The 11,777-nt window shown below is 33.9% G+C and overlaps 1 long non-coding RNA gene across 1 annotated transcript; it reads right to left on the bottom strand.

The window, feature by feature from the left end:
- Positions 1-9,874: 9,874 nt before the first annotated feature.
- Positions 9,875-11,114, bottom strand: LOC149393725 (uncharacterized). The gene is made up of 2 exons (XR_016299851.1): positions 10,710-11,114; positions 9,875-10,160 (listed from the first exon to the last, which is right to left on the bottom strand). It is a non-coding gene; the product is annotated as an uncharacterized LOC149393725 (long non-coding RNA).
- Between the last annotated feature and the right edge of the window lie 663 nt (positions 11,115-11,777).

The following is an 11,777-nucleotide window of genomic DNA, read 5'->3' as shown; positions in this document are numbered from 1 at the left end:
TTTTGTAATGTCGTACTAAGTGTGTGAGAGCGCGTTTTTGCATTGACATGCTTGTAAATCTTTGGGAGAAGATCGGGGTGAAAGTGAGAATAAGTCTCAAATATAAGGGAAACTAAGATTGCTTAATCCTTTGGAGAAAGTCAAAGACGAAGGTGTCGCAGAATAGAGTCGTCAAACTTAATATTCATATATTTTTTACTATATGGATTAGTGAATTGCTTTTCGGCTTGGACGTATCAATCCCCGAGTACGTGTTATTTCACCAAACATGGTTAACAATTCCATGTGTCGTTTATTGCTTTCAGCATATTATTTGATTGATTGTTAATTTAATTAATCTTTTTAAAATCAACAAGTCGACATAAGAACTTAATAGAACAATTATCTAAGATCACGTTAAATAATTTTTGACATGATAGCTCTTAGAAGCAATAAATGCTTTAAATAAAAGTCTTACGCTACTCTCTCTCTCTAAAACCTTTTTTCTCCAAAAAAAAAACGCAAAAAGTTTTTTTCTTTTTCTCTTCGCCGCTCCCCTCCTGGGAGGACGCCGGCGCTTTGGTCGGCTCCGACTTGGGGGGGAGGCTGTTCTATCTTCTCATTAACCTCGGAAATAGCTTTTACTGATCCCGCCTCTATGGGTCTCCTTCGCAGACCCCGAGCCTCGCCGGATGCCCTTGTCCTCGCCGGTGTTTCCTGCAACAACCGTGCTCTTCATCTTCCTCCGCCGGAGATGGCAGCCTCTGTTCTTTGGAGGGTCATTCGGTTTGATTCCCAGATCTGGATCCTTCGGTCCCCGAAGTCAGCTCCTTTTTTGGGCCTCCCTTCCGGAGATGCCATCCTGTCCGGCGCCGGCCCCGTCGTCCCGGTGTTTCAGATCCTTCTCGGCGAGGATGCCTCCGTTGCGGATCTTGAGGGGTGGGACTTCTTTGAGGGCTTTTTCTTTGGGCATGATGAAGACACCTTTAGTTTAGATTCGAGATTTTCTTTGCATATTTTGGGGTCCTTGCTCCGACTTTTTTATTTTTCTGCTTGGTTTCTTTTGGTTTGTTTTGGACTCGGATTAGCCGTAGTCTCATATCCCGTAGTGGATTTCCTGTTAGGTTTTGATCTATGCAGGTTGAAGAGCCATCTTATTCGTGGCCATCGGACCGAGGTTGGTTGGATTTCTCAATCGCCAATCTTTTTGGGTTTTTGAACGAGCCTCTCGTGTGCTCTATTTGTGCTTGTAATTCTTCTCGTTGTCGGAAGTTTGCACATAACGTACTTCTACCGGAACTAAGTGTTAGATTCACTTGACTTAAGTCTTGGTGACTCATGTACTGAGATGTCTTTCTCCTGTATTGATGGATTTTTTACTCAATTTTAATGGAAAATCAGTTATATTCAAAAAAAAAAAAAAAAGAAGCAATAAATGCTTTTAAAGTCAACTTTTCTTCTATGTGCTCCGATTTGATATACAAAGTCACTGATTTTTTTGCGCCACCTTAATCAACCGTTATTACACATATATATACATGCTTAGATTTATGAGAGACATATTTTCCACAGTTGAATAGTTGAGAGTGACTAGGGGAATATACCTATAGTTTAGTCATTTAAAATTTTAAATTATGAAGTGCAAAACGTCAGATTCTCAATTTTCGAAAACATCCAAAATATGAATGTGCCTTGTAATCTTTGACTTGACCAACCGTCAGAGACCTATAATAATGAAAGTATAATTATTCATATCAAGTAGTAATGATTATAATCAAAATAATTTGCCTTTGTAAAATAAAATAATATTGTGTAACGTGTATGTATTATACAGACAAGGGTGGTAGACAATAACGGAGGACTAGATGATTTTTTTTATTTTTTATTATGGAGCTATCTAGATTACTCCGTTTTGAATGAGAAAAATGATGTAAATAATATTACAAAAAAAAAAAATATATAAAAAATAGATACTTTTTTTTTATAATTTTTTTTTTATGTTTTTTTTAATATATATTTGACGGAGGGATTCCCTCCCCCTAAGCTTACCTGCTCTGTCCTTAACATTCTACCACCAAACATTTTTCCATTATAAAAAATGTTATTTAGATATATAGCAAAAAATTCATGTTTTACCATATAACTAATTTTTAGTAAATTTAAATAAATAATCATGAAATTTTATTAACAAATCCAAAAAGATTGTAATCGATGTAAATATTTGTTAATAATTATAAATAACCATCATACTCCAAAGACAAAAATGGAGTGCTAAAAAGTCCAAATAATATCACATCACAATTATATGATTATTTATTTATAATTTACAGAATTTAACAAATCTTGAAATTTTGATGACTTTTATACTCAATTATTATATGATTATATATATATATATATATATATATATATATATATATATTGTCATGCCGTCATTTTTCACAAGTGAAAAACAACACTTCTAACCAATAAATGATAAGTAAAAGGCTCAATAAAAATGACACAGTAAACAACTATAAAGGCTAAGCCCCAAATGGCTCTGAAGGCTAAACCCCAAACAGCTCTTAAGGCTAAGCCCCAAACAGTTTTGAATGTTGAGCCACGAAACCGTTCTGAAGTCTGGACCACAAAACTGTTATGAAGGCTGAGTCTCAGAACCCTTTAAGGGCTGAGCCACACAACGGCTTTGAGAGCTGAGCTACGAAACGGCTTTCGAGGTTTAAGCCATGAAATGGTTCTGAAAATTAAGCCAAGACAAAGTCATTGAAAGTGTGAAACCACACTTTTGGAAAACTTAAGGTCCAAGTTTTCCTACAAATATACACATACGGTGAAGGAAGAAAAAGAATAGTCTTTGAAGAAGAAAAATACTACAACTTCGATCTCTCGCTCTCTCTCTCTCAAATTTACTCAACACATACCTACAAATAATGCTAGACTTACTCCACATATCTCAAATTTGATTCTAGAAAAAAAAAACAATCTTCTTTCTTTCTCTCTAATAAGTAAAGGAGAAACACTTCATCTCTCATAATCAAGAGAAGCTCTCTCACCTCAAAAACACAAAGAGGAATGGTCTACTTCGTTTCTCTCTAGAATTGAAGAAGATACATCCCCCTCTCTCTCTCATATTTATTTTCACAAACAAAAGATAAAAATATGTCAAATTACATTCCCTCTCAAAAGGTTTCCAAGAACTTGAGAAATCAAATTCTCATGTTCTTCACCTAATAAGAGGAACATTTCATTATATATCACCATTTGTATATTTTTTTCATCTAAGGAAAATGAAGAGATGTCGCTCAATAGGATCAAATCCCGACGCCGATGAGGGCGAAGACAAGGAAAGGACATCAGAAGGCTAATCATATCCGCCCACTTCAATTTCCTAGGATCTCCATCGCGGTTGGGACACTACCTCCCCATTACTGTCCTTTCAGAATCATAGGAAGTACGACACTCGCAACTCAAGATCGATACACATCAAAGCTCACACCATCAACACGTGTTTCATGAATGTTAATAAAAATAATGCATTAATATTTTGGCGCTTGAAGAAGGGCATCTCGAGAACAACCACATGCTCTCCACCGACACCTCTATTTTCTCTCCGCGAGAAAAGCTTTAACAAGCTAAGAATCTCACACAAAGATGATCACTTGGACGCCGAGCCACGAAGAAGCCCTTGGTTGGCGAGCCACGACGAGCTCTTGGCCGACGAGCCACGGCGAAGCCCTTGGGAAAAAATCCGCGACAACCCTTGGCCAGCAACTACCCCGAAGCCTCGCGCCACAGAGAAAAAAAATCCAAGAGACTCCACCGGCGAATGTTGCCTTTGGTCCTGTCCTCAAAGAACAAGAAGGAGTCCCCGTCGGACCTCTCGACAAGGCGACGAAGCTCGAGCCACGAAACGCAGTCCACGACGGACATATCAGTAATTCGACAAGGCCCGACTCACAAAACGGAGTCCCTGACAAACATCTCGGCTAGGCGATGAGGCCCGAGCGAAGAGATCACTCCCTGACAAATATCTCGGCGAAGCGACAAGGCTCGAGCCATGAGATGGAGTCTCCGACGGACCTTTTCACAAAGCGACGAGGCTCGAGCTACAAACGAAATCTCCAACGGACATCTTAGCAAGGCGACGAAGCCCAATCCACGAGACGGAGTCCACGACGGACCTCTCGGTGAGGCTTTAAGACCTTTGTGAAAACTACGATGAGAAGCGCAAAAACCCAAAATCAAACGATTCGGAGACAACTCAAAAAGCTGAAAGTCAGATCCGTAATAGCACAATTCCAAAAAACTCAAAGTCATATCGCACGCAATCAAGATGAGCATGGCTCCGAAAACATGATAGTCATAATCATAGCAATCCAGATGAACACACACAAACGGACCAAGGAAAAATTCCCCGACAAGTCTCTATTTTCCCGCACAACAAGTCGTACTCAAAACTGGGGTTTGATGTTATGTCGTCATGAACCCACTTCGGTTTCCTAAAATCTCTATCGCGGTCGGGACACCACATCTCTGTTACAGTCCTTTCAAAATTATAAAAAATACGACACTCGCAACTTAATATCGATACAGGTCACAAACTTGTACAACCGACACGTGTCTCGTGAATGTTGATAAATAAAACGCATAAAAAACTTTCATCCAGTGTCGAAAATTTTATGAGTTTATTAGGTTTAAACCATTGAATACAAAAATTTAGAACATATATTGAACGTGGAATACTAATAAATAAAAGAGAAAATATCAACAGTAGTCTTCTGTTTAATCAAATTATGCAATTTATACTCTTAATTTTAAGAAAGATCAAACATATTCATTAAGTTTAATATAAATGACATATATCTTCTCTAAAAATATGGTATATTGTAAATACCACCATTTTCGTTTATTTTTTACAAAAAAATAAAAAATTGAACTCCACAAAATAACCTGAATTACAAAAAAATAAAAAATTTGAACTCCACAAAATAACCTAAATAACTAAGTTTTTATTTTCTATTTTATATATAAAAAGTTAAATAAAAAACTTTCTTTATAAAAAAGTTAAGGATTTTGTCAATAAAGATAAGGTTTTTTTTTTTATATAAAACAGTAAATAGATATTTATTTTATTAAAGGTCTTTTGGGGAATTCAAATGATTTTTTTGTTAAAAATAAACGAAATAGGTGGTCTTTGCAATACAACATATTTTTTAGAGGAAATATACAAATTTTATAAGGAAATTTTTATTTAACTCTTTATATATAAAATAGAAAATAAAAATAATTTTATTCAAGGTATTTTGGAGAGTTCAAGGTTTTTTTTATATAAAATAAATAAAATAGTGGTATTTGTAATATACCATCATTTTAGAGAAGATATATGTCATTTATATTAAAATGAAATGATATGCTTGATATTTCTAAAGTTGATGGTATAAATCGCTCATTTCAATTAAACAGAAGGAATATTATTGATATTTTTCCTAAATAAAAATGTACTTACCAGTTAGGTGAAATTCACTTTATTGAATAAAAACAATTATCTCACGAGTTGCCGCGGAAATAATTTATCTATTTTTATTATAATATAATATATAGATAATTCATTACTTTCTTGTTGGATGAAAACTAAGTAATCCAATACAAAATAGCATAATTTTTTTAATGTTATTTATTATTACCTTACAGAAATTTAAATATAACATTATTATTATTATTATTATTATTATTATAGCATAAATTGATCTGTGATTTTATTATAGAAAATAATATTTATAATATCTTCGCATAATTTATTTATTATTTTTTATTATAATATAATATATAGATAATTCATTACTTTCTTGTTGTATGAAAACTAAGTAATCCAATAAAAATAGCATAATTGTTTTAATTTTATTTATTATTACCTTACAGAAATTTAAATATAACATTATTATTATTATTATTATTATTATTATTATTATTATTATTATTATATTCTAGCATAAATTGATCTGTGATTTTATTATAGAAAATAATATTTATAATATCTTCGCATAATTTATTTATTATTTTTTAATAAGAATATATTAATATCTCAAAAACGTTTTTTTTTCGCATATTCTGAACACGCCACCCTTGGTCAATTTTTTTCAACGAAAAAGTGAATCACACGATCTCTCATTCTCTCGCTCTCTCTCTCTCTCTCTCTCTCTCTCTCTCTCTCTCTCTCTCTCTCTCATGTACACAATTTATTTATATATCCTTCTCGAACTCTCGTCTCTCTCATCATTCACCCCAAAATTTATCAAACCCTAAAAATCATTCAACTGCACTCCTCTCGTCATCTCCCGCAACCGCTCTCATCGTCATTGGTCCCGTTTGGCATAGCTTTGTTTTAAAAAAAAAAAGTGTTTTTAGATTTAGTTTTTGAAAAAAAAAAAAAACTAACAAGATGTTTGATAAACTGTTTATAAAACAATTGTTGCGGGTAACAAAAACTGATTTAGCGTTTGGTAAAATAAATATAGTATAGTAAAAAGACTAAAATAGACATGTTCTTAATAATTAAATAATAATAATTAATATGCTTATTTATATACATATATATGAATAATATTTTGTACGAGGATATTACAGTAATTTATATACCAAATTTAAAAACACTTTTTCTAAAAGCTAAGAATCCTAGTTTTTTCATCTCATGTACAAAATCTAAAATTGTTTTTGAAGTTTTTTGTAAAAACAGTTTTGTCAAACACTAGATAAGCAGTTTAGTTTTTTCTAAAAACAAAAATAGGGCTTTTTAATCTGAACCAAACACAGGCATTGTCTCTCTCAACCCTAATTTTTTTTGTCGTCTCATCATCTCTCTCAATCGCAAAGAAACCCTAAAATCGTCCTCACAATCGCTCTCGTCGTCGTCGTCTCTCTAAACCCTGAATTTATTGTTCAAAATTTGAGTTTGCTACTGAAGCTGCATCAGAAAGTAAAGAGTAATGAGGTTTTGGTTTGTAATTATAAAAATAATAAATGGTACTGCTGATGTTTGAATGTATGGCTGCAGAAATTCTATCTGAATCTATGTGTTTTGCTATGTTCGAGGGCAATCGGGAGTGTTGTTTGAGCGTTCATGAAGGAAAACGTATGTCTCTTGGAAATATGTTAAGAGGTTTGTAGGCAACAGAATCGAAAAGAAGAGGAAGTTGTGGCGCGTTTAAGAACACATGAGCCCAATATATAACACTTCTAGGAGAGGGGGAAAAAATCCAAAATTATATGATCTGAAAAGTTATAGAGACATCGACAAAGAAAATATCAGGAGAAAATAAAATTCTCCAAGTATCTAGAGAACTGAGAGTCTGAGTTCATTTTTTTTTTTAAGTACTGAGGCAGCCCTATATGAATTTATCTAGGTATTTTTTTTCTTAGTCGGTTACATTACAGTTCATTAAACAGTAAAATGAGTCTACCCTTAACTCATTTATATATATATATATATATATATATATATATATATATATATATATATATATATAATGATATATGTTAGAATTTGCGGTTACATATAAAACGCCAGGATAAAAAGTGACAAAATCTTAAGCAGAAATTTATAGATATAAAATCATGTCGACTCAATGCTCCACCCACTGTTATATGTCCAGGAAAAATCAGATTCTCGCACTGTAGATCTTCTTTGGGCATAAGTTAGTTATATTTGGATCACCAAACTTATTAAAAAAAATAGTGAAAATATCTTCTAATAACCGTTTTTCACAAAAATAAAAAATAAATAAAAATTAATATTAACCGCTGAATATTTTATTTTTCAAAAATAATTTTTAAATTTTTAAAGTGTTTTTTCCTTAATAATTATTAATCTGATTTCAGTTATTGTTTATCAGATTTCAATAATATTAACTAGATTTCAATAGCTGTTAACCAAATAATAATTGTTAACCAGATTTAAATATACTAATATTTTGAACCAGATTTCAATAACTGATAACAATATCTCAATAACTATTAATCAGATTTCAAATAATGTTAACTAGATTTCAAAACTTAACATATTCCAATATCTGTTGACTAGATTTTAGTAATTGTTAATCGGATTTTAATAACTATTGACCAGATTTGAAACACAAAAATATTTTTGTCCCATTATTGCCGAAATATATGATCATTCACTCTATTTATCTAAGAAATCAAGCAAAATAGTGAAATTAATCTGAGGTAATTGTGCGTAACTTTTTATTATCGCGAGTTTAAAAAACAAAAAATTGGCTGTTTAAGCCACGGAATGTGTAGCAATTTAAAATTGGCCAATTTTTCGTTAATATGCTGTAAATAGCCATATTGCTTACGTGGCAGCTTATTAATTAAATTAGGTTTACACTTTTGCCCTTATTTAATTCGCAGAAACCTAATAGGGAAGTTTTCAAAATTTGAAATTTGAAATTTCTTGCAGATTTTGAAAATTAATAGCCCATTTATTGTTATGTGTCACGCCCCGGGAAAAGATGAGGCGTGATTATTGTATAAAGTGAAACACTAATAAACTTTACATAACTAACCCACGGTGCATACTCAGTTGATTACTTTACAAGTCCAAAGATAAAAGAAAGAAAACGAAAAATAAAACCAACCTTCGACACTTGATAGTCTATCCAACGAAAACCATCAAACTCTCGACCACACTTTATCCCGAGGTCTTCCTAACCCTTCTCCTTCTCACATCCTGATTATAAGAAAAATTTGAGGAAATAGGGGTGAGCCTGAGGCTCAGTAGGTGCTATAGTAATGGTTTAATTTTTTAAAAAGATTTTCGAAAATAATATTTACTTTATAATAATAATATCCTTGTCACGCGTAAATCACCATACACGTACAAGTATAATAATAGTCTTATACGTGTAAATCACCATACACGCACAAGTATAACTTGCAAGAATGTAAATTGCATGAATGTAAATGACAGAAATGTAAATGACGGGATGCTGATGCTAGAAATGTAAATGCAAGAAATGCAATTGAATTTAAATGTGCATCTACGCCCATTTAAACTTATACTATTTCCTGAGCCCCTGTCAACATAACCCGTGACAGTCCTCTGATCAGAATGGTGCACTCTCCACACCCTTATATATATACGACTGCACTCTCCGCTTCATATATATACGTTTCCGGCTCTATCAGGATATACAAAACATTTTATTTCGCAAATACGGGATATATGTATAATATCGAAAATATTCTCAACTTCATGATCAGATATCCTGAGATGAAGTTCCGCCACATTTTCTAAGAACGGTTTAGGTTTCGTGGCACGTTCACAACCATTTTCATTTCGAAAATAATATATATACTTGAGGCCAAACCATAAAATCAGGAGAGAAGGGTTGTAATAACCTACCTCGAGAGTAAGTGTCTATGTCGCTCTTCAACGAGACGTTCGCTCGTCCTGTGAACTTGAACGTTCACTAAAATCGAGACTCCAGATGTTCACTTACTCCGTGAACCCTCTAAATGACTTTCAGTCTTGAGTCCTATCACAGTAAATCAAACCGATCCTGAATCAGAATCCTATGAGTAGTCCACAATACTCAAACTCAAACGTACGATTTAAAAGAATCGTAGAATCCAATGACATATCCACTATAAAGAAACCAAGTTCTCGGAACAAAACTTCAAACGATACGAGAAAGAGTAAACTCGAACGAGAAACTACGATAAACTCCAAAAATCCGAGAAGTAACTCTAATAAGCGAGCTTGTGCTTCCTTGAATAAAACTAATTTCATTTATCCAAAATGAGATTAGAAAATAACTCCAACAAAATAAAGATCGTTTCTTTTTCTTCTCCGAATCTCAAGGAAAACATAGTCAAATTTCTTATCACGACGCTCGAGTAACCGAGATACCAAACGTTAACTCAAAACGATTCGTATACAAAAATAACTTTAAACTTCATAATTACAAAACAATAATAAAATAACTCGCTAAAACGGGACGGACCCTCCGCGAGTCTCCGAGCCTAAACCGAAACGCCGACATTCACCCGGTCTCGGTCTCGCCTCGTCGACGCTCGCGCGATAGCTCCGTCATGTCTCGGGCCACGTCCTCGTCGTCCTGAACCGCCGCTGTTTTGGGCTCTGCGTAGCCCGCCTAAACAAGCCTAGACCCTTGACAACAAGGCTCACAACCGAGACCAAACAAAATTCATCAAATCAAAATTTCCAAACAATCTGAAATTCAAACTTAGCCAAACACTAATCCATAGTAACTTAGTTTCGGATCATCAACAACTAAAAACCAGAATTTCAGATTGAACATCACACGGCCAAAACCAATATACACGGCCCAAAACTCTTTCACACGGCCAAGACAAAATTTTCAAACCAAAAGTTCAGAAATTCCAAAAACAAACCATCTTAAACATAATTTCGAGCACAATCTCAAACCAAGAATCATCAAACCTCGTTCAAAACAAAACCCCCAAAATTCATATCCATAAGCCCTAATTTCCACAATTTCTGCCAAAAATTCAAGAGAAAATTCCAAACCGTCCAAAAAATTCAATCAACCAATTTCAATCCATGATTCGAGTACTCAACATCACAACCAAGCTTAGACAATCAATCAGAGTCAATCAATTCTACCCAAACAACCCGAAATCCAAAAAGCCCCAAAATCCACATCAAACCCTAGAATTCACGAAATCAATCCTGGGTTTTGATTTCTTACCCAATTCTTTCGTGGATTTGGACTCTCCGGGGTGTGTTCTCTCTCTCCCGGTGGTTCTTTCTCGAGCGGCGGCTACGGCGAGCTCGCGGCGTTCTTCTCTCGGCCTCAGCGGCCGCGCGCTGTCTCGGCTCGAACTGGTGGCCGAGCGCGAGGTGCTGAAGAAGAAGAATGAAGAAGATGAGGAAGAGGTTGGAGTGGTGAGGATCGGCCGGAGTTCTTCGTTGTGGTTGTGTGGTTTTGTTTGTTTTTTTTTTCTTTGCAGGAACCGCTCGGTGGAGATAAGAAGAGGAAGAGAAGAATCGGGAAGGAAGAATGAAGGAAAAAGAAATGAGGGAGAAAAATAAAAAAAAGAAATTCCTTTTATATTAAAACGAGAATACTCTATTTATTCATCAAGTCCTTCGGTTCATCACCGACCCATTTTGACCCCGACTCCAAGTTTTTATTTCAATTGAGTCCAGAAAACCTTACTATCACGTCCTTGTCACAAAATTTTGTGACTTCAAACATAACCGATCGAACCTTTAATTAAATGATTCAAACCAAGAATTTTCTCGCTCGTTCTCGATTATTTCAAATATATTCAAGGTTTCTCGGAAATAATTCTCGTCCTTGAGAATTTATTTTCTTAAATTAAATTTCGGAATATCTCCTCGGAAAGTAATTTATTATACGAAATGAACTCGATAAATCCTTTATTTTATTCCGAGATTTCTCCTTACCTTGATATATTTAAAATTAATTCGACAAACTTATCATCCCAAATCCAAAAATATTGGAAATACTTCTTAGAAAATTAATTTACATAATTTTCTCGTCCTTTGATTAACTTAATTTACAACATTAAGCTTAAATTTCGAGTCGCTACATTATGTTTTTGGAAGTTTTTAGCTTTGACTTTAGGTAATTAATATATATTTTCGTGGCAATTTATATGTATAAACTCTGTAAATATATTCCTCATTTATTGATATTATTTTGTCTTCCATATATTCATAATTTCCAGAATTTTCGTGCTCAAAATATTTCCAGAATTTTTTTCAGTTCAAATACATGATAATACTGTAA

The sequence above is a fragment of the Urtica dioica genome, chromosome 6 (assembly GCF_054948205.1).
Source record: "Urtica dioica subsp. dioica isolate 48M chromosome 6, U.dioica_male_clone48M_v1_H2, whole genome shotgun sequence".
Lineage (NCBI taxonomy): Eukaryota > Viridiplantae > Streptophyta > Magnoliopsida > Rosales > Urticaceae > Urtica > Urtica dioica.
The sequence above is the reverse complement of the archived record's forward strand: the minus strand, read 5'-3'. Positions and strand labels throughout refer to the sequence as shown.